This window comes from Protopterus annectens, chromosome 2.part1, assembly GCF_019279795.1.
Source record: "Protopterus annectens isolate FY-2018-M chromosome 2.part1, PAN1.0, whole genome shotgun sequence".
NCBI lineage: Eukaryota > Metazoa > Chordata > Ceratodontiformes > Protopteridae > Protopterus > Protopterus annectens.
In genome coordinates, this window is record NC_056729.1 from 144135631 (window position 1) to 144161561 (window position 25931).

A 25931-nucleotide genomic window follows, 5' to 3' on the forward strand; every position below is an offset into this window, starting at 1 on the left:
AATTGGGAGAGAAACTCAACTTCATATTCAAAACGATATGACCATTAAGAAACTTCTAGACCACAACTTATCTGATAGACATAATACTCATATTGAAACCAAAAAGTGTGGGATCTGTAACCAATGCAGCTATATTGCACTCCCGATATCACTTTGGATTGCTGCACAAGCATTAAACTCAATTTAGTTAAAGGGAACTTTCACACTAAGGGGTGATTTATCTAGCAAAGTGCATCAATTGTTCTGCTGTTTATGTCGGAAAGACTGAGCGGGGTTTACAGAAAAAGATGTTCAAACACAACTACGATATAAAAACCAAAAACACTCATAGTGCTTTGTATATACATTCTGTGGCATGCCAAGGGTTTAAGAATTTTGTTTTCTGCACCTTCGAGATCATTCCTATTGATGAAAGAGGACGAACCTGGAAAGGTTTTATAGGTTATAAAGAGTTAAAATGGCAACTTAAGTTAAATGCTCCCAGCTTTCCAGGAATCAACGAACATATTTCCATTACACCTGCATTGAAGATGAAGAGTGTGATACTTTAAACACTGTCACTTTTTTTTTTTAATTTTTTTATCAGGTTTTTATAAGCTTTTCTAAAGTTGTTTATAAGTTCTATATAAGATTGCATGTTTAATGCCATTCTATTGTAGCTCAGCGCATATCTGAGCATTGCCATTTAGATTCTTTACATAAACATAGAATGCCTTGTGGTTGTCTTTGGAATCTTTGGCAATTTTATTTTTGTAACTAGCTTTGGAGGATTTTATGAGGGATCTCAGCTTCTTACTGAGGCTGGTAAGGGAGTTTTTTTACATCCTGGGATTTTCATTTTTTGTGCAACATTTTCTTTCTTCTGTTGTATAGTTTGTTTATGGCAGGGGACCACCAGATTGGCTTCCTTTTTTTGAAGGAGAGTGTCTTGGTTCTATTTGGGATGGCATGATTCATGCACAAGTGGATGTGCTCGTACAGTGCCTTAGAATAGCATTCAGTAGTCAAACTTTCAGCTCAAGTCTGTATGGGTGTCATGAAGTTTGTCACTTCTGACTTAAGTAACAAGAAGTTGGATTTGGAGAAGTTTTTTACAGAGGTTTCCTTACCGGGGGGTGGGGGTGGAATGTGGATGTCAAGGGTGATTAGCTTATGGTCAGACCTGACCACTGAGAGGTTGACCACTGGTGTGGAGCATCTATCTCTCATGTTGGTAATGACCAGGTCTAGGATATTGGAGCCCATAGTGGGACAATGGATTAATGATCCAGGGCATTGGAATTTATGAATTCCAAGAACCGTTTCGAAAAGGTGTTGGTACCCGAGTAGTTTTCCCAGTTAATGGCAGGGTAGTTAAAATCACCCTCTATTAGGGTGTTTGGTTATATCTTAATATTTTCCAGTATATTTAGAAAGGTGTAGTGAGGATCTTGGGGCATGTTGGGGGATCTGTAGCAAGCTACAATTTGGATTGCAGTCTTACCTAGTGTTAGTTGCACATGGAGAATTTCAGATGCATTGTGTTGGGCAACTAGCCTAGAGGTGTGAATATCCTTGGTGAATATGGACACTCCTCCACCTTTAGTGTTTCGGTCTTGGTTTGGTGGCTGAAAAGTGTGGTAAGAGTTGCAGCCTGGTATTGCAGGGGTGCTCTCTGGAGCCTTGAACCAGGTCTCAGTTACTGCACAGATATCAATGTTCTCCATTTTTAGGAGTGCCTCGAGAGAGTGCATTTTGAGGCTTAGACTTCTAGCATTGACTAGCATTACCTTCAGATTTTGCATGCTTGTATCTGTTATGGTGGTGGTTGTGTCCTTTAAACCTTGCCTAAAAAGGCACTATAGGGGTGGCAAGAGCCTTTGCCAGTAACCTGAATCCCAGGGTTGACAAGTGCAGACCATCTCTGGCAAAGCATCGTGGTCTGTTAATCATGTCATCCCAGGCAGACAGATGCTGGATCCCCTTTGAATGACATCAGTAGCTTAGCCAATTGTTGAAGTCAATCATTTTGTCCTTGTACTGTGGTATCATTCTGGGTGAAGGCAGGATGCTACTCAGGGCTAGAGTCATACTTTTCTGGGCCGCATGATCAGGGAGCTCTTCCATGTCTCTTTTCATGTAGTCCAGGGAGGTACATCTCAAGTCATTCAATCCAACATGGACAATGACAGAGTCATATTTGTACTTGTTGTGGAGTGACTTGCATGCATTATGTGGCGGATCCTGGCACCCGACAGGCAGCTGACTGTAATTTTCTCCTTGTTCAGCCTGGTGAGTGGGACATCAGTGTGCCTGACTATAGAGTCACCTATGACTAAAGTGTTGGGTACATTTTCTTGCCTTAGGGGCTGTTGTTGGGTGGCACACTGGTATTGTGAGCTATGTGTCACTTTGGTTGTGATTGGTGTTTGTTTGCGTTTCAGCTTCAGAAGTCCTTTTTGCTTGAGCAGGTTAATGTTAAGGGCCTCCACATACATGGTTTTAGTGCTGCTATGTGTGAGTGTTGATGCTGTGGGTTTTGAAGGGCTATGTGTTGCTTGAGGTGTAATGCAGGTGTTAACCTTCTCCTCTTGACTGTCTAGCACAATCTTGGCTGGAGAGAGCTTTGCTTCCAGTTTGGCTATGTAAGTGCATCTATCGCAGATTGTAGTATTGGGTGGTAGGAGGAGACGGTTGTCTGTGTACATGAGGCAGTTGCTGCATTGCCACAGTATGCTCATATTCACCAGGTGGGCAGGAGAAATCACTGGAAGCTGACCCTTGGACAGGCATGTTTAGGTCCTTCTTTGTAAAGTACAAGAGCTGTTTTCCCTTTCCTTTGCAAGGTACTTTGCAATTATAAGCTGTTTAGTGCCTACGATTACTTTCTCCTTATTAACAAGGAGAGTTGAGTGCTTGTTTCATTTTAAGGCTTCCTAGTGCTTTACAATAGGTTCTAGAGCAAGTGCTAGTCACAGGAGTTCAGATTTTAATGCTACTACTGACAAACCAGCTAGTTCTAAGGAAAAATTTGAAGAGCAGACTTTCTGGCACCTGGAACAGTTTAACCGTAGCCCTGCAGTGGAGCACGATGCAAAAAACACGCAAATACACATGTTTTTAAGCCAGAAAGTTTAAAGGGATAGAAATCAGCCCAAAATGGCTAATAAAATTACAATTTCAGAGTTGCAAACCAGTAGGTTTCCCAGTTGAAGCTGGGATAATTGAAATCCGAAAAAAGCTTCCCCTGCACGGAGGCAAATGCGTGGCTAATGACATAACATATTCAAAAAAGAAAAAGCCAGCAACTGTGAGCTGTAAAACTTAATTTAATGTATTATAAAGAACCACATAGACAGACCGGTTTAAAGCGTTTACCTAGCCTTCATCAGTGTAAAAATACAAAACTTGCTGAAAGGTTCTTATATAATAAAGCTTAATTCATGACAAAGTTTCATTGGTGAGCTCATGAATATGTATACATATGTTCATAAATATTCATTGAGACCACCTTTCAGCAAGTTTTGTATTTTTACACTGATGAAGGCTAGGTAAACGCCTTAGCCAAAACCGGTCTGTCTATGTGGTTCTTTATAATACATTAAATTAAGTTTTACAGCTCACAGTTGCTGGCTTTTTCTTTTTTGAATAATTGAAATCCCCCATGACCAGCATATTTGGCAATATTTGTATTGACTCCAGTTTCATCAAGTAGGCCTTGTGCACATCAAGATCCATGGAGAGGGATCTATAACTAGCTATGACTAGAATTGGGGTCTTACCCACAGTAACCTGAGCGTGGAGTAACTCCATGGAGTTTTTCAGTCTAACTGGTCAGTAGGTGAATTTATCTCTAATATAGATAGAAACATCACCTCCTTTGGTTCTCACATGTTCGTTTTGTGGTCTGAAGGTGTAGTAGGCATTGTAGCCTTACAAGGCTGGGGTACTCTTTGAGGCCTTTAACCAGGTTTCTTTGACTATACAGACATCTACATCCTAAAGTGATAGAATTGCTTCCAGGGTGTGCATTATTTGGTTTAAACTCCTAGAGTTTAGCAGCATAACCCTTATTTTGTTATGGCTGGCAATGTTCACACTGGCAATTTTGTTTTCGAGACCTTGACTAAAAAAAAGCACTATGGGGGAGGCAAGAGCCTTTGCCAGCAGCTGAAAACCTAGCTGTTCCAGGTGCAAATCATGTCTGGCAAAGCAGCAGGGTTTGTTAACTGTGTCATCCCAGGCTGACAGAAATTGGATCCCCTTTGAATGACACCCAAAACTAAGCCAATTATTGAAATTAATAATTTTTTCTTTATAATGTGGCATCATTCTTGGTGAGAATAATATACTGCTCAAGGCTAGGGACATACCTGCCTGGGACACATACTCAGAGAGCTCAATCATGTCTCTCTTCATATAGTCCAGTGAGGTACATCTCAGGTCGTGCACTCCAACATGTGCTATGACAGAGTCATAATGGTACTTGTTGCTGAGACACCTGAGTGCATGCATGATCTGATGAATCCTGGCACTGGACAGGCAGCTGACTTTGACTTTCTCTTATCTAACCTAGTGAGTGGGGCATCTGTGTGTCTCAAAACACAACAGGCTCTACTAAGATATGAGCTCAGATCACTGGTTTCAGAGGCCAGAGTGCTAACCATTACACCATGGAATCAGCTTTTATAAATTCATTAACAAATACTTCTTCTTGTAACCCAGTGTAAGATTTACAGAGCAACATATATAAATTATTATTCTAATAAATTTGTTACATTTGTATATATTATTAAAATCTGTTGATACATTGCTCATATCATCATTTAAAAAAATGCATGCATGATTGCAAACATGCTCATGGTTTCCTCTCCATTTCATAATTGCATTACAAGTAATAGTTTCAGGTATACATACCTTTCTCACAAAATACCTCTAGTTATGCAAACTTGTTAAACTTTTTTTATCTTTAATATGACTCAGTTTAATAGTGAACATTTAAGAAAGTACATTTTTTTTTATTTACCATTGAACTCTGACCTTCTTCCCCCCACCCACTAAGCCAGCTGGCCAGAGGTAGGCTTCTTCAAATATTAATAATAGTGATGACACTGATGGCCAGCATGGGTGATACCTTTCAGGGTTGATAGGTGGACACCCAATGACTGCTAAATATAATTTGTTTAACAAGTATGGTATGTGCATACTTCAGTATTTCCCTGATAAGAATCATGGACAAAGTAGAGCATTGTCATGGATTCCTTTTTTAACCAGCTTGGAGCATGCCTTCACATCTAATGCCAGCAGTTGAAGTGCCAGAAAATCAGTGAAGAAAGTATGGTCCGGAATGTATTAATCAGGGTTAGAGCCACTCCCTGTGGGGTGTGACATCACTTTAACCAAACCCTTTTTACTAGCAGGACATTACAACAGCTACTGAAATTATTGGCAAGTTTTGTGTTTAAAACCAGTTTTAGGGGATATATCTATATCAAGGTGTCTGATGAGAATGAAGTAAAATTTTTGACAGTTACCCACCCAATCACACCGGTCATTTTTGGGATTCCCAAAATCCACAAAAATGTTAACAACCCACCCTTTAGACCTATTGTGGCAGCCAGGGGTTCTAAGACTGAACCTTTGGTGGCATTTGTGGATTTTGGTTCCCAATGTGTGGTCAGTGGAATTGATCATATTCTGAAAGATTCATGGCACTGCTTGAAATGCTTGAGACATACCAACAGTGCCACTCAGTATCCCTTTCTCACCATTGATGTGGTGAATTTATTTACGGTTATTCCCCATGATGAGGGATTAAATTGGTTCAGAGAATCCTTGCTCACATGTGATAGGATAGATAGAAAAAAGACTGACCAACTGGTGGAACTAATGGAACTGGTTCTTAGGAACAACTATTTAACCTTTGAAGGTGAATTGTTTCACCAGATTGCTGGTGTTGCCATGGGTGCCAAATGTGCCCCTGTCTATGCAAATTTGGTCTTGTTGCATTGGGAAAGATCCCATATTTTTTGCACTAACTTTATGCAAAATATTCTGATGTACAATAGGTTCCATGACGATGTTCTTATTTTGTGGAAAGGCAATGAGGAGGAGGTTAAAGCATTTGTAGAGTACCTAAATCATACCACTACCTTCCTTAAATTCACCTACATGTGGCACCAGACCGAAATAAATTATCTTGACATTCATCTCAAGATCACTGATAAGGGGCTACAAAGTAACATACACAGGAAAAAAACATATTCCAACTCCCTACTTCATTTCAATAGTTGCCACCCTCACCATCAGAGAAAAAGTATTATGAAGGGTCAAATGGTGAGGTTATCAAGACTGGTTAGTGATGAGAAGATTTTTTTGGATGAGATGTACACTTTAGTACGAATATTTTTAGAGAGAGGTTATCCCCTAAAATTGGTTTTAAACACAAAACGTGAAGTGGTTTCCAAAAGGTACACATCTTTTTCTCCAGTTTTAACATCAGGTACTAAAACTGTGGGCACTACCACAAGGGATAATTCTAACATACTTGTTTTAAAATACAACCCTTTGTGTACCCCCCTTATTGAAACAACTAAAAAATTGTGGCAAGTTTGTTTCAATGAATACACCAAGACAAAGTTGGGGGCTCAACCCATGGTGGTATTCAGTAGGGGGTAAAACATTAAAAACATCCTGGAGGAGAAGAAAAATAGATGGTACAAGTCTTTGATAGTCAAATGTGGGTCATGTAAATTTTGTCGCTACATTAATGACGGGCCATATGTGGCGATACATGGGCATGATTATGCTTTATCATGCCCAGGGAGATTTGGTTGTAATACTACGATGTTGGTCTATGTTGCCACGTGTGTCAGTTGCCATGCTTTCTATGTGGGAAAAACTGTCCGAAAGCTAAAGAACAGGATTGGTGAACATCTTAGGGCCATTTGAAGGAAAGACGGGCACAATGCTCTATTCAACCATAGTGTTGGTTGTCCCAATTTTAAAAAAATTATTTTCTTTTTTATTGACCAGGTGGTACCAAACTGTAGGGGTGGCAATGACAGACTTCTTGTTGAAAGCAAAGAAGCAAGGTGGCAATTGAGGTTAAACGCCATGCGACCACCAGGACTTAATGAGGGTATTCCCTCATGCCCATGTTAAAGCAGAGATCTAATAAGATTATTTAACACACTTACTATACTGGGCACAATGTTTATTTTGTACCCAGAACAGGTACACTGTGGGGACGTAATAGTGTTTTGAATAAGTCTGAAACCATAGTTTGGTATTGTTTCAAACTTCAAAAGTTAAAAGCTAATAGTTTTTCAGCTTGGGTATGTTTACCAGCATTGCCTGCTGCTATGTTCTTTTTATATACATGGTTTTTATATAACAATGTTTTTAATTCATGGAACAATTTTTTTATATGTTCACTTAAACTTTTCAACCAGTTTTGTTGTCTTTGGAACCTAGTGGATATGTTCAAATTTGGCTAGGTATTATATGCATTGTTAAATGGATTCTTTGATTTGTTTTAGATGAAATGATTTGCACTAAGCACTTTCTTAAGGGCGGTTCACCTAATGTTATTTTATGGCTGATGATTGGCTTATCAATTAACTAATTAAGTGTTTGTAAAAAAACTTTTCACTATTTATTCTGCTGTAGTTAGATGTTTCTTTGACTCTGATGAAGCCAATTACTGGCAAAATCGCTTAGTCGAAGGAACATTTTGTTGTCAATAAAGCTGGTGTGTTCCAGGTCATTATTGGGATCATTTTTTTTTATTATACCTCTCAACTGTCCAGATTTTTGCCTCATATTTTTGGTCAGTTTTTCATAAAATTGTGTTTTTTGGCAAATTAGTGGTAAAGCATTCAAAACTGAAGTTACAAAATAATGGACATTTGAGTTTTAGACTTCCTATGCTTCTGAAAATTCATGCTAATGCAAAACCTGTTATTCTATCAACTTTCTAAGTCTGTAAGAGCAACATTTAAAAAATGTCCCTATTTTTGGGCCTTTGTCCCACTTTCATATATGGCTATGTCCTGATTTCTTGCTCTGAGGGGTTGAGAGGTATGAAGCCAGTCACCTTTCCATTCTATAGTTAATTAAAATGGAATAGGATTAATCATTTGTACTGATAATACTTATTGGTAAAGGTTATTTTGTCCCCGAACACATGTAGTACAAAATAATCTTTTTTGGTGGGTTGGAAATAAATGGCACATGTGTGCTATTTTAAAGTTTTAGGAAGTTATGATTTGTTGGCGGTACTTGAATGTGACACACAGTGTTGGGTGGGTAGGGATTACAGTTCAGATTACTGCAAACTTCATATTCAGATGACTCCATTTTATTTTTTTAACTACATTCTGATTCTGGTTAGTCTAAGGCCATTCATACATTCCCGCTTCAAGCTTGGGATAGCTGCTCTGCCATCAGCAGCACATCCATGCCATTCTGATGTGCATTCATACTACTTTGGCACTCATTCATTATCAGCAAATATCCAAAATTTCCCCGATATATTTTGGGACACATTTTTGTGTTACTAAGATTCATACAGATGCATGTAATTAACCTAATTTGCATATAACACTTGTAAATGGCCCAGAATTTTTCACCAATAAGTTGAGCACTGCCATATTAATTCACCATAGCTGAGATGGGGGCAAATGCATTAGGATGCTGCATATATATAGTGAGGAAATATTTTTCAAAATGTCATGATTTAATAAGAAACACAAAATAGTATTTCATTATTGAATTAAGGGTCATTTGTAATGAATGTACATGTACGGTGCACATGTTATTGGAGCATTGACTGTTTGCTAGATTTGTGTCATTCTGAAGTTGAATTTCATGACAGTAGCAGTGGAAATGATTGCTAAGGAAAGAAAATATTCGATGGGAGATAGGAAATTCACCCCGGGGATCATGTCAGTCGCCCTGCTAGACAGGGGTCCAGAGAAGTAAATATTGTGGGAAGAAATATCCAGGGAATTGTTATGGCTAGGCTTGCATAGGCCCTAGGGCTGATAGCCTAGTACCAGCCTATGAACCTATGATCATTACTGTGGTTTATTTTACTAATTGTGCATACATGGATATAAATTCATAATTTGTCCCAGAAGTTCTGCAGTGCTAAGGATATTAACAGGCATTTGTAACAAATTTGATATTTTTGGACTGACATTAAGAAATAAAAAAAATGTCAGTATTATAAATATATTGCAGAGGGTAGGGTAAGGATGTTTCTTATGACAAAAGTGTTTGTGTTCATGACCTGAATGAACTGCAGATAATACACTGTAATTGTATGTGTCTATATTGAGATTTCTGTATGAAATTATATGATTTATGTTAAGTAACATTTTTATTTAATGTGAGTGGCAGGAAGACTTGGCCAGAGTTGTGTTCTTCAAAAGCTAATTACATCTAAACATTACTGTTACCCTTTCTGACTGTGACACACATAGTCCTGGCTTGGTCCTGAGTTGACATGGGAAATAGATGTACTGATCCACATGTGCCAAGAGAATATCCAGGAATTGCTTCAGTACCCAAGTAGTAGATGCCTGTGAGATCCCCAACATGTCCTCTGATTGTCTCTGGAAGATCCCCGTAGCAAATATAATGAAGGCCATATATACCTTGATGTCCACAGGGACAGGAAGTGCAGCTATTGCTCCAGTGTCCTTATGGGGGTCAAACATACTCACTAAAACCCTTATAATGCCCCTATCCACTCTAAACCTATCAGGGATTTCCTGATTATCAAAGTCATAATGAGTAATCCTTTGCTTATATTTTCTCCTTCTTTTTGGCAAGTGACGATGGATGCAAGTGGTTTTGGCCTAGCCAAGACAAGCAGCTCAGACCTGGTAATAGCAAAGCCAGCTGCAAGTGACAGCATTTTCCCCAACTGTAACTCTAATAGCTTTGGCAAGGATTCTCTTTATATAGCTCTTCTGTGACCAGTGTGTAAACACAGAAACATTTGTCTAAGAATTGCAGCTCAGCTGCTCTCATCAATGAACATCACTGACATCCTGCATGCATTTGTGCAACTGCCAATGAATAATGGCGTAAAACTTTACAAGGCAACTCTATGATGATTGGAACAAGCATGTTGTGTGTGATCTCTATTCACTGGGGAGGACAGCTATATATCTGTGGGATTACAGAGATATGAAATAGTATCTTCTTGTAAGGCTACTTTCAAGCATCACTAAAGGCAATGGAGAGTTGCTCTTGCATATTACAGGCATCACTATGCATCTTATATCTTGTAAATCATTAGAAAAAGCCACATTCTGCCACCAAAATCAACAGGAGTTCCTTCCATCTCATCTTTTTAGTTGCCATTATTGATGATCTTTACCCAGACTGTGATCCTCCCTAGGCTGTGCAGAAAATAACCCTGAGTTGTCAGGCAATCTGAAAACTTATGTCAATGATCGTGACTTCTGAGTACCTGAGTACCAGAAATGGCAAATTAAATCAGTAAAAGCTTCCAATTAACTACTTGTATGAATCATGATCTATGCTGAATGAATAAATAAGTGAATAAACAGAGACAGACAGATAGATAGATAGATAGATAGATAGATAGATAGATAGATAGATAGATAGATAGATAGATACATAGATAGATAGAAGGAAAGAAAGAAAGAGGATGTCATCTGGTACCATTTCAGGTAATGTACCATAAAACACAACCCCCATATTTGGTAATGTGCTAATATTATAGCATGCAGAAAAAGAAGTTATGTCTTACCATAACGTTCCATCTGTGATGTTGATCCTCGTTCACTCATTACGCATGGGTATCAGTTCCGACCTCGGAACTGAGCCGGCCATTTTCCAAGCTCATATCAGCCACAAACTCGTGACCTAAACTCTTACCCATAATTCCCATCTCCCTGTTACCTCAGATTGAGTTTGCAAGTCAAAAGAAGGTAGAGGTTACCTCTGGTCAACTGACCTATCTGAATCAGAAGGTGAGATCCACTATAAGCCTCAGGAGGGGGATGGAGGAAGGGTCGTAATGACTGAACGAGGATCAACATCACAGATGGAATGTTATGGTAAGACATAACTTCTTTATCTGATGATGTTAATCCACTTTCATTCCTTACACATGGGACAGATTCCCCAGCTACCTTATTTCTTGGGAGGCCCTCATGGAAGGATGTTCCTGAGCACCATAGAGCCAAATGATGCTCTTCCCCTGGAAGCCAGATCTAATTTGTAATGGCTGATGAATGTATGTGGTATAGCCCATGTAGCAGCTGCACAAATGTCATGTAAAGAAGCTCTAGCATGGAAAGCAGCTGAGGTTGCTACTGACCGAGTAGAATAACCATTGACAGTGGTAGTTAATTGAACATTATGCTTGCTGTAAATAAAGGTCACACAGTCTTTCAACCACTTAGCCAAGGTGACCTTGGAAACAGCACATCCTAATCTAGGTCCAGAAAAAGCCAAAAAAAGCTGATCTGACTTGTGATAAGCTTTAGTTCTGTCCAAGTAGAAACAAAGTTGTCTGTGAATGTCTAGAGTATATAGGCAATACTCTCCTGTGTTTGAATGATCAGGAAAGAAAACTGGCAATTCAATGGTTTGGTTAATGGACATGTCAGAAAGCACTTTGGGCAAAAAGGTAGGAATAGTTCTCAATGACACTCTAACCTTATGAAAGGTCATATATGGCTTCTTAATGCACAAGGCATGAAGTTTGGAGATACATCTGGCAGAAGTAATGGCAACTAAAAATAAAGTCTTCCAGGACAAGTATTTGAAGTCGTAAAAAGAAGCTGGTTTGAAGGGTGACATCAAAGCTTGTAAGACAAAAGCCAAATACCATGGTTGAGTGGGTTCTCTAAAGGGAGGTTTTAGATGAAAAACGCCTTTTATGAAGGTCCTGCATAATTTGTGAGACATGAGAGAAGAGTCCTAGACCCCTTTGTGGAAATTAGAAATGGCGGCCAAGTGAACTCTGATCATGGAAGCAGAAAGACCAGACTGGAATAAATCAGACAGATATTCTAGCACTACAAGCATTGATGCTGAGAAAGGATCTATCTGTTTTTCTTTTAGCCAGATAGTAAACCTCTTCCACTTGCTGAGGTGTGTATTTCTGGTAGATGGCTTATGAGATGCAATGAGGATGTCACGTACAGGTAAGGATAGATCATTCTGCCTGGCAATCACTGGAAGTGGAGGAGCCAAGCTCTGAGCTTTAGGCTGTTTAGGTTGTGGTGAATCAGGTTCTGTGGATGGGAGATCAAGTCTGGGGTTGGATCGAGAGTCCACAGTTGATTTAGCAGGTGAGGCCACAGGAAGGGGAACCAAATCTGACGAGGCCAAAATGGCGCTATGAGGATTAATTTGCTCTTCAACCAGTGGGCTTTCTTCAGGACCTGGGAAATGAGGGGAAGAGGAGGAAATGCATAAAGTAGACCCGAGGGCCAGTCATGGACTAGACCGTCCCTGGGTGACTGTCCCCAAGGGTGAATCAGGGGGAAAAATTGCTGCATTTATAGCTGGTTGGGGAAGCAAAGAAGTCACAGTAAGGAAGACCCCAGCAGTTGAAAATCTCTGCCGCTATCAAGGGATTTAGGGACCACTCATGATTTTGAAGAATGCACCTGCTGAGTCTGTCTGCTATCATGTTGGAACTCCCGGGAATGTGCGTTGCTAGAAGAAAGCGGTTGGTAGCCATCCCCCATTGCCATAATCTCATGGCCTCTCGGCAAAGGGGATAAGACTTCGTTCTGCCTTGCTTGTTGATGTACCAGACCACTACCATGTTGTCTGATTGAATCACAATGGTCCCAGATGGCAACAGGGGATGAAATGCATGCAATGCCAGAAGCACAGCCCTCAACTCCAGAACATTTATATGCAAATGGGCCTCTTTTTTGGACCACGTACCTTGGACAATCTTTCCCTAAAATAGGCCCCTCCACCCCATCAGGGAGGCGTCTGTGGTCACTGTGTCCGTGGGCTGTTGGGGGAGAAGATACGGGACCACTGAAGTGGATTATGAAACAACCACCAATTTAAGTCCTGCTTGCACCTGTGAGTTATCCGAATCTTGGCTGAAAGAGGGAGCTGAAAAGGGTATCACTGAGTGAATAGTAACCACTGTTGAAGCCTCATGTGAAACCAGGCCAGGAGAACAATTGTAATGGAGGCAGCCATAGAACCCAACAGTTGCATAACCGAGTGAGCTGAGGATTTCTCCTTTGAGAGGATTGGAATCAATTGCTGTCTCAATCTTTGATTTCTGTGCTCCAGAATGGATGCTCTGCAGTTTCTTTGTGTTCAGGAGGACCCCTATGAACTCTGTGGCTTGAGATGGGGTGAAATTGGATTTTTGCCAATTTATGGTTATGCCTAGCCTTTCTGTGGAGTGAAGAAAGAAAGCCAGGGCTTTTTCTAATAGATGACTGGTGGAGGCGGTGATGAGCCAGTTGTCTAAGTATGGAAAAACCTGGAATCCCTGTAGTCGTAGGAACGCTGTGACGACTGCCATGCACTTTATGAACACTCTGGGGGCTGTTGAGAGTCCAAAGGGCAGTACTCAGAACTGATAATGACTGTTTCCTGCACGGAAGGGAAGGAATCTCCTTGACTGTCTGTCCACTTTTATGTGGTAGTACGCATCTTGAAGATCTATAGAGCACATCTAATTGTCTTTTTCCAAAAGTGGGAGGATAGACTGTATAGTGACCATCTGGAATTTCTGTACCTTTACAAACTTGTTTAACACACTGAGATCCAAAATTGGTCTCCAGTCCCCAGTCTTTTTTGGCACCAAAAATAGTCTTGAGTAGAATCCGGATCCTATCTGGTCTGGTGGGACTGTTTGGATGACTCTTTTGCTTAGCAGCTTTGCAATCTCTGCCTGTACCCTTTGACTGGGTGGCACGTCGGGTAATTTCCTTAAGGTGGTGGGATAAAGATCCAATGAGATATGGTAACCTCTGGTTATTATCTTTTGTACCCAAGAATCGGTGGTGATGGTTAGCTAGGCAGAAGAGTACAAAGAGAATTGACCTCCAACCACTTCCAGAGGAAAGCAGTTGGGCCGGTCCTCAGGAGCATTGGTAGGGTTGGCCAGTGAAAGAATCCCTGGGACCCTGGTTACATGGACCTCTTCTGCCCCGAAAGGGGTGCCTTCCCTGAGAATTTCCCCCTCTGCCTCTAGTGGAGAAATTGGCCTGTGTGTTATGGAAGGAGCCCTGAGATTTTTTGTGCCATATCTTCCCACTCTTTTGGTTTCTGGAAAAAGCCTGTTGAGAGGAAGAATAACGGACGCCCACGGCAGAAAGGGTCTTACCATCCTGTTCACATCTAGCCAGTGTGCTTTTAACTTTGGGACCAAACAATGAAGAGGCTTCAATTGGAGCGTTGATAAAGGAAGCCTTGAAGGGTTCCACGAAATCACACAAGCACATCCAGGCAAGTCATCTGAGAACAACGCCTGCACCCGCTGCTCTAGATGCTCCTTCTGATGCATGAGAAATGAGACACATGGAGGAGTTTGAAATAGATTCAATGGTGGCTAATTGAGAGGCCACTTTGTCATAGACCTCATCTGACACAGCACCAGCCAAAGTTTCAGAGAGCTCAGAGATTGTCTCTTTGAAGCCTGGTAAAATGTGCCATATAGTTCAGAGCCCTGACTGCAAAGGTCCCTTATGCAAAGGTATGCTTCCCAATTTTGTCCAGAGCCTGAGACTCTCTGTTGCGTGGATGAACAGTCTGGCTTTCTTCGTCCACCAGGTCCTTTTTATTTGTGGCCGCTACCACCAAGGCATCTACCGGAAGACTTTTGGACCAATGGGGGTCACTCTCTGGAGGGGACAAAATGTTATCTGGCCTCCAGGGAATGGCCTCAACTGTGTCAGGAGCCTTACATGCATGCTGCATGATGAGCCGGACCAATTCGTCGGCAAGTGGAGTAACCCAGGAGGTAGGGGGCCAGGCACAAAAGGCCTGTAGAAACACAGAGTCTTCAGAGGTTGGGTTAGAGGCCTGCTAGTCGCCTCTCTGTTTCAGGATTTCTAGGATATCTCTGAAGGATACCTCAGAGGGTGACCTAGAGGACCCTTCCCCATCATCCAAGTCTGTGTCTTCGGTGAGGGACCCCTCAGTAGAATCCATGTGTTTCCTCTTACATGAAGACTTTTGATGAACTTCCTCAGAGGGAGGAACTGGGGAAGACAGCTCAATAGGGGCCTCCTGTGGGGGTAAGTCCTGAGGCTCTCGTGCCCAGTGTTCTTGTATAAAAAGCGGAGGCACTGATTAGTATAAAAACATCAGCCGATGCAATAGTCAGTCCCTGGATGGCTGTGGAAAGCCGAGGAAGGGGCACCACAGTTAGCGTCCTGGGTAGTGGCAAGAGAATCCTGCCACAAAGGCAACTGAGGCTCCTTAGTGAGATCCAAAAAGGGAACCGCAGGTGAAGACTGTGCTATAGTAAAGGGCTTCCAAGACAGTGATGGGGGCTCTGATGAAGAATGGTCACCTCCCGAGGAAGTACAGGTCCTGGGAGGAAGAACACCTCTAGCCAGAAGAAATTGATCCACAAGACGCAGCACATCATGCTCAGGGAGGCTTCTAGTGGATCTCACAGACATAGCTGAAGGAGAATCAGGTCTATCCAAAGTCAGTACAAGTTCGGTGCCCACAACGGTGGGAATTTGTACCGTAAAAAGAGGAGTTGGCATGGCCTGAATGACAGTAGTGAGCCCCGAGGGAACCATCGGAGCCAAAGGTAATGTCTGCACCGACGAGGTCGGTACCGAAGTGGTAGCTGGTGGTGTGGAGAGAGTCTGCAACAGAAAGGGAATGGTCGGTGCTGAGCGAGTAGTCAGCATCAAATCAATGGTCTGAATTGAGAGGGAGACTAGCGTCGACACACCTATCGGCGCCGACAAAAACTGTATGGACTGTACTGTTGGTGCCGATGAAGGAGTCTGAACTGAGGATCCCCTCGGTTCCAATGCTGTATGAGGCACACTACTCGGTGCCGAAAAAGTAGATGGAGCTGATGGACTCAGAACCGAATAACTAGGCTCCAAAATTGTTGGTGCCAAAGAGGCCAAATCCGTAGTGGAAAGCTTAGGTTTTTTAGATCTCGGTTCCATAGGGCCTTCAGCCGGAGAGGATGGAAGAGACTTACATTTTTTATAATCATCACTCCTTTTCTTGTGGGAGCTTGGAGGGGATGAGACCTCCGTCCCAGAAATAGCCTCTGAAAAGGAAGATTTAAGTAGCCCCTTTAAAATCAACTTATTCTTTCTTTCAATGGCAGTCCTATTAGTGAAATTCTTACAAATCCCGCAAGGCGGCTCAACAGTTAAATGAGGCACACCCAAACAATAAACACATAAAGAATGCGCATCAGAGGCAGGCATTTTATGGCCACATTCCACACATCTTTTAAAACCTGGACTGCCATTTTTATCTGTCATAGTAAAGAAAGGGAAAGAAGGGTTACCAAAAAGGAATTACTCAAAGGTAAGGCCCAGAAAGATTTATCAACAATGGTAAAGGGAAGAAATACCTTGTCAGTAAGAGAAAGAAAAAAACAAAAAAATAAGAGAACAAGGAGTAGTTGCTAGGTGTGATAAGGTAAGAGATAACTAAATAACTACTTTTTTTCCTCAAAAAGTTTAGTCAAATTTTTGAAAAGTTCAAAAATGTGTACTTAGCTCAAGAGAAATAGCCTGACATGACCTAACTGTGATGTGCAAATGAAATCTGAGGTAACAGGGAGAGGAGAATTATGGGTAAGAGTTTAGCTTGAAAGTTTGTGGCTAACACGAGCATGGAAAATGGCCGGCTCGGTTCCGAGGTCGGAACCGATACCCATGTGTAAGGAATGAACGAGGATTAACATCATCAGATTATAAGTTGTAGTGTCATGTTTTCAATAAAGGAAGTGTAGTATATGTGCCTTATACCTCTGGCAGAAGCTTCCAAGTAACCATGTACCTAGATCTGAAAGAATATTAAATGAATGAATAAGTGAAGAAACAGAGATAGATGTGGGAGTGGCCAAGATGGTGAGCAGTTAACAGCACTGTATTTTTGCTCTGCTTCATTTTAACATCTCTGAGAGGATTTTTACAGAAATGTTCAAGGAATACATTTCAAAATTTGATAGATGTATAATTAAACTACTTCTGAAAAAACTACTACAAGAATAAATACATCTGAAACATTTTTCATGACTTTTTCCTGTCAAAAACTAATTCTCTCAGAGTGAGTCACTAAACCCAGTGTACAGGATAATATGATGAAGAGCCAAAAAAAAAAAAAAACACAAAAACTAGTAATACAAGTACTAGGAAGAAGTGAAAGGGTAAATCAAGAATCAGATACTAAATTTTAAATGTTGTAAGTGCTTTTGTCCATATTTATTAAAACAAACTTCTTCAGACAATAAGAGCAAAGCTAAGAACACAGTTTAAATACCCCTCCATTAAATTATGTGATGCAAAAGGAAATTACATCACTGAAACAAATATTTAGAAACACCATCATCTTGTGGTTGAAAATGACTGAACTACAGCTAAATAAACAGTCAATTAATTCATAAAAGTACCTGGCTACCATATAATATGATAGAACAGGAAAAACACTGAAATGAAATACAACCATAAAAACCATCACATATAAACACTTAAAAACAACAATATTACCTATACAGTGCCTTAAATTTTAATAAACACTGTATTGAGCATGTATCATTCAACCCAGGAAAGCTATAACCATTTAACCAAACTTGCCACTTAAGTTCACAGCATTCCAATTTAAGAGTCCAAGGACCCCCTCTTTCATCATAAAAAAACTTGCTCAATTACTCTGAATTTAAAATGATGTTCTGGGAAGGTCATAATATGTCTGGCTAGGGCATTATGAACATGCAATTTATTAATACTATAAATATGCTCTTATAGTCATTCTCTAAATCTGCATTCTGTTTTATCTATATAAAAACTTTTGCAGAACAAGCACTTAGCCAGATAAACAATGACTTTAGAGTTACAGTTAAACCTGCCCTTGATTTCTTAATTTGAATTACAGACCATGAAATTATTGCCAGTATCAACATATTTACAGTAAGAGCAAGCTTTGCACTTACACATTCCAGGGCATCTAGTAAAAGGAAATTTCTCCGAATCAAATGAATTTTTAGAATCAAATACATTTTTTAAATTAGTACCTTCCTTAAAAACAGCCCTAGGATGATCACCTATTTTCTGTTTTAAATTAATACCATCCAACCATAGGTTAGAAACTCAGACTAAAGCCAGTTGTTGATAAATTACTCTCTTGAACTCTATGGGCATCAAACCTTCTAGGGCTTTCCAGCCATCCCTCATGATTTAAATTAGTTTAAAGAACCCAGTATATATCTTACTTTGTACTTCATTGATTACTTGATCAACTAAAATAGATGGATGCCCTCATTTAAGAAACATATCCCTTAAATTGTCACACTCATTAAGAAAATCCTGTTCTAAACTGACCATCCTAGCCACTCTGTCCAATTGGCCTTTTACAACAGAGCATTTTTGGTGAAAAGGATGGGAGCTAGCAAAATGCAGAAAGAATTGAAATATGTAAGAAGGCATGTAAAAAACAGGTAGAAGTGCTAAGTGAAGTCTTAAATGACAATCTTCACAGCTTTCAAATATAGGAGAGGCAATGACTGATTTAGATGGATGAATGATTGAGAGTGAGAAGAACAGTGAATCTCTCCTGAAACAAAACAACTTTTTTTGGGAAAAAATAGAAGATATAGAAAACAGAACCTGAAGGAACAACATTAGGATTTATGGCATTCCTGAGAATGAGGAAGGAGACAATATGATACAATTTCTTAATACCTGGTGGCCTAAGACATTGAACCTGCCTGAAGCTCTTTCCTTTGGTATTGAGAGGGCACACAGATCACTTTCCAACATATCAATAAAGAAAAATCCACCTACACCAAAGTCAGTGATCATTAGATTATTTTCCAGCCAAGATAAAGATCTTGTTTTAAAAACAACATGGGCTAATTATCTAGTTAAAAATAAAAGAAAACATTATAAGATTTGACAAAGATTATTCTACTTCAGTTATGTAAAAAAGGAAAGTGTGTGCACCTCTTATAAAGGACTTAAAAAAAACAACATTAAATTACAAATGTTTCCAACAAAAATAAAAATTCATCTTACAGAAGGACAGAGGACTTTTAACACTTTGGAAGATTCTTTGGAGTTTATATAGAGGAATAAAATTCTAGAAAAATTGACTGGAGTTTGTCTACATCTCTCAAAAGAAATCCAACAAGGAATGGATGGTCAGTTAATGACAAAAAAAGTAAAAAAAAATGAAAGATAAATGAAAAATGAATGCATCCTCATTGTAATATTTGTTCTGTACCATTAAGAAATGTATGAATAGATTGGATCCGATGATAATACCACTTTTTACAAAGTAAATCATTTTATTCCTTATTTCAAATGATCTTTTAAGTTTTATTGATATATATATATATATATATATATATATATATATATATATATATATATAGGTCCCCTTCGAATGGTCGACATTTCACAATGTCGACATTCATATGGCTGAGACCATATGATCGACATTTGAAATGTCGACCATGGGGAACCAGCATCTCCCTACAGTGCGGAATGGAAAAATTTCCACTTCCACACTGTAGTGCGATCTCGGAGTTAGTATATTTAAGTTCTGGGGGTGCGGGGGGGGGAGACCCCCACGGGGGGTGCGGGGGGACGAAGACACTCTGCTAGCAGTGTTAAGGTAATTTTTTTTTATTGTTTTTTTATATTCTACTTGTATGGTTGACATTTCAAATGTCGATCATATGGTCTCAGCGATATGAATTTCGACATTGTGAAATGTCGACCATACAGAGCTTAAACAATCATACCATACATATCATTAAATGCAAAATACCAAAATGATGAAGCAGCAAATATTTTATATGTTTTTCTGCTGCGCTAGTAAAGACAGTACTTAGAATAAAAAATGACTACAAAAAAGTATGCTAATTTGCATTCTAATTCATATAAGTGGTTGTTTTACATATAACAGATGGACCACAATGCAGCTTATAATAAGACACTTCTGGTATGATACAAATTATTACATTTTCTGGTATTTCATTTAAAATCACAGGTTGATTATTTTTGATAGATTTTGTTTAAAAATATTTTATGTTAGTTCAAATTCCCTCTGATAAAATGCATACATAAAATAGAGGACAGATTGCAAGAAATTAAAGTATATAATTAAAAGAAGAAACTAGAATAATGATCTCCTGATATATAAGGGATGCAATATCTGTTCTTTCAAACAGCATAGTACATATGGATTATAACTGAAGTACCAAGTTCATGTAAATAGTAAATGATATAAGAAAGATAGTATAAGCAGGACTAGAAAGAGATAATGACAAACAGATATGTATATATTTAATAGATTGTTATATAAATCATAGTATACACAGTAAATAAAATTAATAATATGCAACTTCTTGAGCTTTGTAATAACATCAGACACAAAGCTTATGTATCCCTGGCCTGAATCCAAAAGATAGAAAACAGGGATATGGCACAGTTATTATCACTTGCACAAGGTGTTGTGTGGGGGGACAGGAAGCCTAGGCTGGCACTAAATGTCATTGAATATGTATATGAATAAAAGAGAGAAGCAGGCAGACATTTGGATAAAGCAACAAATGGCCAGTGAAACAAAATGAGTTTTAAGCCGTATGGATGAACCATGTAACTGTTGTGTGAGTGTGTGTGTGTGTGTGTGTGTGTGTGTGTGTGTGTGTGTGTGTGTGTGTGTGTGTGTGTGTGTGTCTGTATGGGTCTTCCAGGTGAAACTGGTATGTCAGTGTCTGCATGAACACAGTCAAGCTCTGTGCTAGCTCTACATATTGGTATGTTGGATAGATGTGAGCCTTGCATGGTAGCGGTGGCAGTTCATCATTGTCATCCATGACCACAAGAACTGGCTCTGACAGGAGTTGCACTGGCATGTCACATCCATGATCAGATGAACTGCTGCTATCTGAACGTGACTGAGGTCTGCTGGACAAGTTCCCCTCACAAGGGCACCCAGAACCAGGACCCCATGGTTTGCCACATCTGGGTGTGGACAGCTCACCACCTAACGGAGGGGTATTGCCACTATGGAAGCATGATCAGGCCCACCCATGTTGCCTAACAGTAGATGATGTGGCTAATCTATGCCCATGAGTATGTCATCCCCCTCCCAGCAGATGTTCCATCATAGACCCCTTTCATTCCAATGTGTCATTCATTCAATCCATTGAATTTGCAACATGGTGGAGGCAGTCACACATAAGCCTGTGCCACATCTACAACCCTAAGCATTTCTTTGGAGCACCTATGGGATTGTGTCTGTGCCTCAGTGACATCCCTAAACATATGTTGAGTAGCACAGGAAAAGACACCCATATCGAGTGGAGGGTAGACAGCAGGCATCATCTGAGCATCCCTAACAACCCTCATATGTGGCACCTTGTCCATACTTTGGTTATGGGCAGAATCAAAAAGCACTGAAACCACAGTAACCACACTTCCCTGATAGATTGTCTTGCTCTCCTCCTGTCCAATATCTGAGGGCTCACTGGAATGGGTAAGCATAGGTCTACTGGCTGTGTGTAATGGAACTTCAGAGGATGGCTGCATGTCAACCTCAGTATCAGATTCAACTCTGCACCCATTGACTGTGCCTCTATTTTGCCACTATCATCATCATCAGAATCTGCTGATACTCTGACATCAGGTAGTAGAAGTCCCATACTTCCACTGTCAGGATCACCTATGATAATAAGCAACAAACACAGGAACAATTGATACATACACTACTACAGTCCAATATATGCTAACAGAATAACAGTGGTGCCACTATTAGACAGTACAGCAATATACACAGCAGTCCTGACATCAACATCACACACTAAAATATTTTTTTTAATTGCTCATTGGTACTAAAAATGTTTGGCTTACCATGTGCAGATGATGGTATGCTCTGTATGGCAGGTGGTCCTGGAAGAAGTTAAGCAAAAGGTAAGGACAACATCATCACAATTAACACTAACACAGTGGGTAATACTGTTGTTCCTTTATATGTCCTTTAAGTATCCTTTGAACAAGAACTTGAATGTTAATTCCAACCTAAGCCCATGTGTAATCAATCATAATATGTTGTTAACTGTAGCATTCTTCAACCCCCCCCCCAAAAAAAATTCTTGTGAAACAGAACTAACATACTGATTTTAAATGTTTTTACTATACAGCAGTATTTAACAGCTGAGATACAAAACTCAACCTGGAAGCTTCTCCTAGTACATGTTTGCTGTTCTGGGAAAAATCACACCAATGACAAGGACATGCTGCTCTGCACTTTTCTGATGGCTGTCTGGATCCCTAACAGCAGACAGGAACTCTTCATTTGCTGTTAGTGGTGGATCTATAACAGCCCCCCCGTACCCATCCAATTATGGGCCACTGCACCTGCTCTCCTCCATGCAGATGAGATCATGTCAGTGGCCCTATGGCACACCTGGTCATATGTCCAGCTGTGGCCACCCACTGCATTAACATCTGCCACAATCTACTGCCAAATTAACATTCTGTCTGACATATCTCCTCTCCACGTCCTCTCTCAAGCAGGAAGGCACCATGTCACCTAAAAGCTTCAACAATTACAAGATACTCAGGGTCAGGAACGGTGGTTTTTGAGGGTTGAAACAACTGGGTGCCATAGTCTTAGGTGTCCTAAAAGACAACAGAAGGATAATATACATAAGGATCACATAACTACAAAGTAACTGTTCTCAGATAAAACACAAAAGGTAACATTTCAGTATTACCCATTGGAGAAACATAAAACAGTCTAAAGATGTGACATATGAACAACAGACAGGATGCAAAAAAAAGGAGAGTAACAATAGCAAAATTTCCTTGTTTGTTCCATAACAGAAATGCAGCTTTGCTCCCTATCCCCAAAAGGACAGGCAATGACACGCTTTTCTAACAAACCATCTTTGATATACTAAAGGTGCTATCAAATTAACTGTCTCTGAAACATGTCTACATTTTTACCACAGAACATTCCATGTTAAGCTGTTTCCAGTCATGTATACCTGGGAAATGCCCTGAAAAAGATGCTTATCATCAGTACACTTCTGAATAATGCATACAGATAAAAGTGTAAAATCCATTGCTAATCAATATATATACATACACACACACATACACAGACACACACACACACACACACACACACACAGATATATATATATATATATATATATATATATATATATATGGGTCTACTTCAGAAGATCGACAAACCATTTGATCGACATTCATTTGGTCAACAGCTCATTTGGTCAACAACCAGTAATCAAGGCAAAAACCTGGGATTTGCCCCCCTCCCCAATGTTGTGCGACCCTGAAGTTGGTATATATAGCTAGGGGGGTGTGGGTGTCATTTAAAATGTGTAGTTTTTGTTGTATTTTCATGTTTTTAAATGAAAATAGGTGGGTGGCTTCACCCCCACACCACCCAGTGTGGGGGGCTGTGCCCCCCCACACTCCCCTAACTATATATATCCACTCCAGGGTCGCACAACATTGGGGAGGGGGGCAAATCTCAGGTTTTTGTCTTGAGTACTGGTTGTCGACCAAATGAGCTGTTGACCAAATGAATGTCGATCAAATGGTCTGTCGATCTTCTGAAGTAGACCCATATATATATATATATATATATATATATATATATATATATATATATTAAACAGATTTTTCTTAATTACATTTCATCATATGTAGTATGTAGCTCACAAAATGCAAACATACCTTCTCATGTTCAGTAATCCTCTGTGTGGATATATCCCAAAGTAACAGCCTCTTTTTTGTGTTGTCCACATAAACAAATCTCCTCACCTTCAGTTTCCCTAGCTATATGGTTGCCTTTTTATGGTGTAGATTCAATGGCTGTCAGCATGTTGAAGATGTGGTGTGAACTCATTAGAATTGCTGAATTCCAAATACTTGGTTCTGTGTAGCGGATGTAAACATAGTGCAGGCACTCCCTCGGTGTTTGTTTTTAATGGATTGCAACTGTGAATAATTATTGGTTGGGAGAAGGAAAACACGACAGCAATGCATCCAGTGGGTGTGTCAGGTTAGACATACAAAGTGTTAGATATAATTTTGTCAAGGTTGGAAATATAAATAAGCAGCACACAATTCTCAAGTTATGTTCATTAACATCCAAACTCCCCTTCATTTGTTGGCCAATGCATATTATAGTATTGCCATTTAATATCCCCACACATTTTAAGGACAATGATAATAGAATGACTTACAGACTGCATGTTTCAGATTACTGGTCAGATAAGAAATGGATGAGCAACAAATACAAATACAAATACAGAGAGGTAAGACAGAGCTGCATATTTGCAAGCAATAATTGGTTGTGTGATCACTTAGTGGATTACATCCAAAAATAATAAATATACAAATAACACTTGTATGGTTTTAGATTACTATAGATGATGTTACAGCTGGCTGTATGCTGAAATATTTCAGTTCCTTGCTGCAAAACAAGTTTTTGTGGCAAAGAGAGATAATGCAACCTTTCTGTGTTCTGAAGGTTCATTGAAGTGAGAGTTCAAATTCAGTCCTATGTAGAAATATTTCATGTGTACTAACAAATATTTTATAGCATTTATTTCATATATTGCTTTGCTTCACTTGAACTACTTTTCCATTTTATTTATGTTTCTGTTCCCTGCTGCAAAACTCTTTGTGTGGCAAAGAGGAATAAAGTACCTTACTATGTTCTGAAGGTTCATTTGTGTGAGAGTTCAAATACAGACCTACATCTCGTGTACTAACAATTTGTAGTGTGTATGCCATAGATTGCTTTTCCTCATTTCAACTACTTTTCCCTTTTTTTTTCTTTTTTTTTTTTCTTGTTTTTTTTGGGGGGGGGTAGTGTTTGTGCAATGTGCGGCTTAGTGCTAAAACAGGAAATGGAGAAAAATGAATGTGAGGTTTGACTGTGCTTATCTTGTTTGCATGAAGCTTGGCAGTGCACAAACTGGATTAGTGGCCCACCTAGGAAGCAGACAGAATACCTGCAGAACAATTGTAAACAGAGTATCTGTAAAAGTGGAAAGGTCAAAAATGACACATTGTTGCAATTTCTATGCTTCATTGTACAATTGCACTTAACAGCATTGTGCGGTGGTTAGCAAGGTTCTCCAGCAGCTGCAGCTATTGAACACCTGCAGACAGGACTCAGACAGACAATAATTGAAAGTGGATACATTCAATTAATTCTGGTGGGCACTGGGCAAACATGCAAAGTGGCATTGCACAGCAGTTAACACAGAGACTTTAACAACGATTAGGAAATTAGGGAATGTCATGTAACTAGTCCTGTGGCAGCAGGTGTAAGTCTAGGGCTGGAGTCCAGATGGTCCTGAGTCATAATACAGGGTGTGCAACCATTTTTTGCTGTTGTGACAGTGCAGTTTATAGCAATGAACTGAGAAATAGACAAATGCTATTTCAACATTACTGTGGCAACAGGTGTAAGTGTAGGACTGCCATACACATGGTCCTGGGTTCTAATATAGCATATTCCATACACTTTTACTGTTGTTCCAGTTCCCATTATATTCATTCTCACGTATAACACTTTATATTGTGGGGCTGATATGAATTATATGTATGAGGGATGAAATACCATTATTGTGTTTTCAGATGTATGACTGAGGGTATATGGTTTACTATATTTTTGTTCATATAATTCTGCTATCTGGACTTGCATGGGCTTCATGA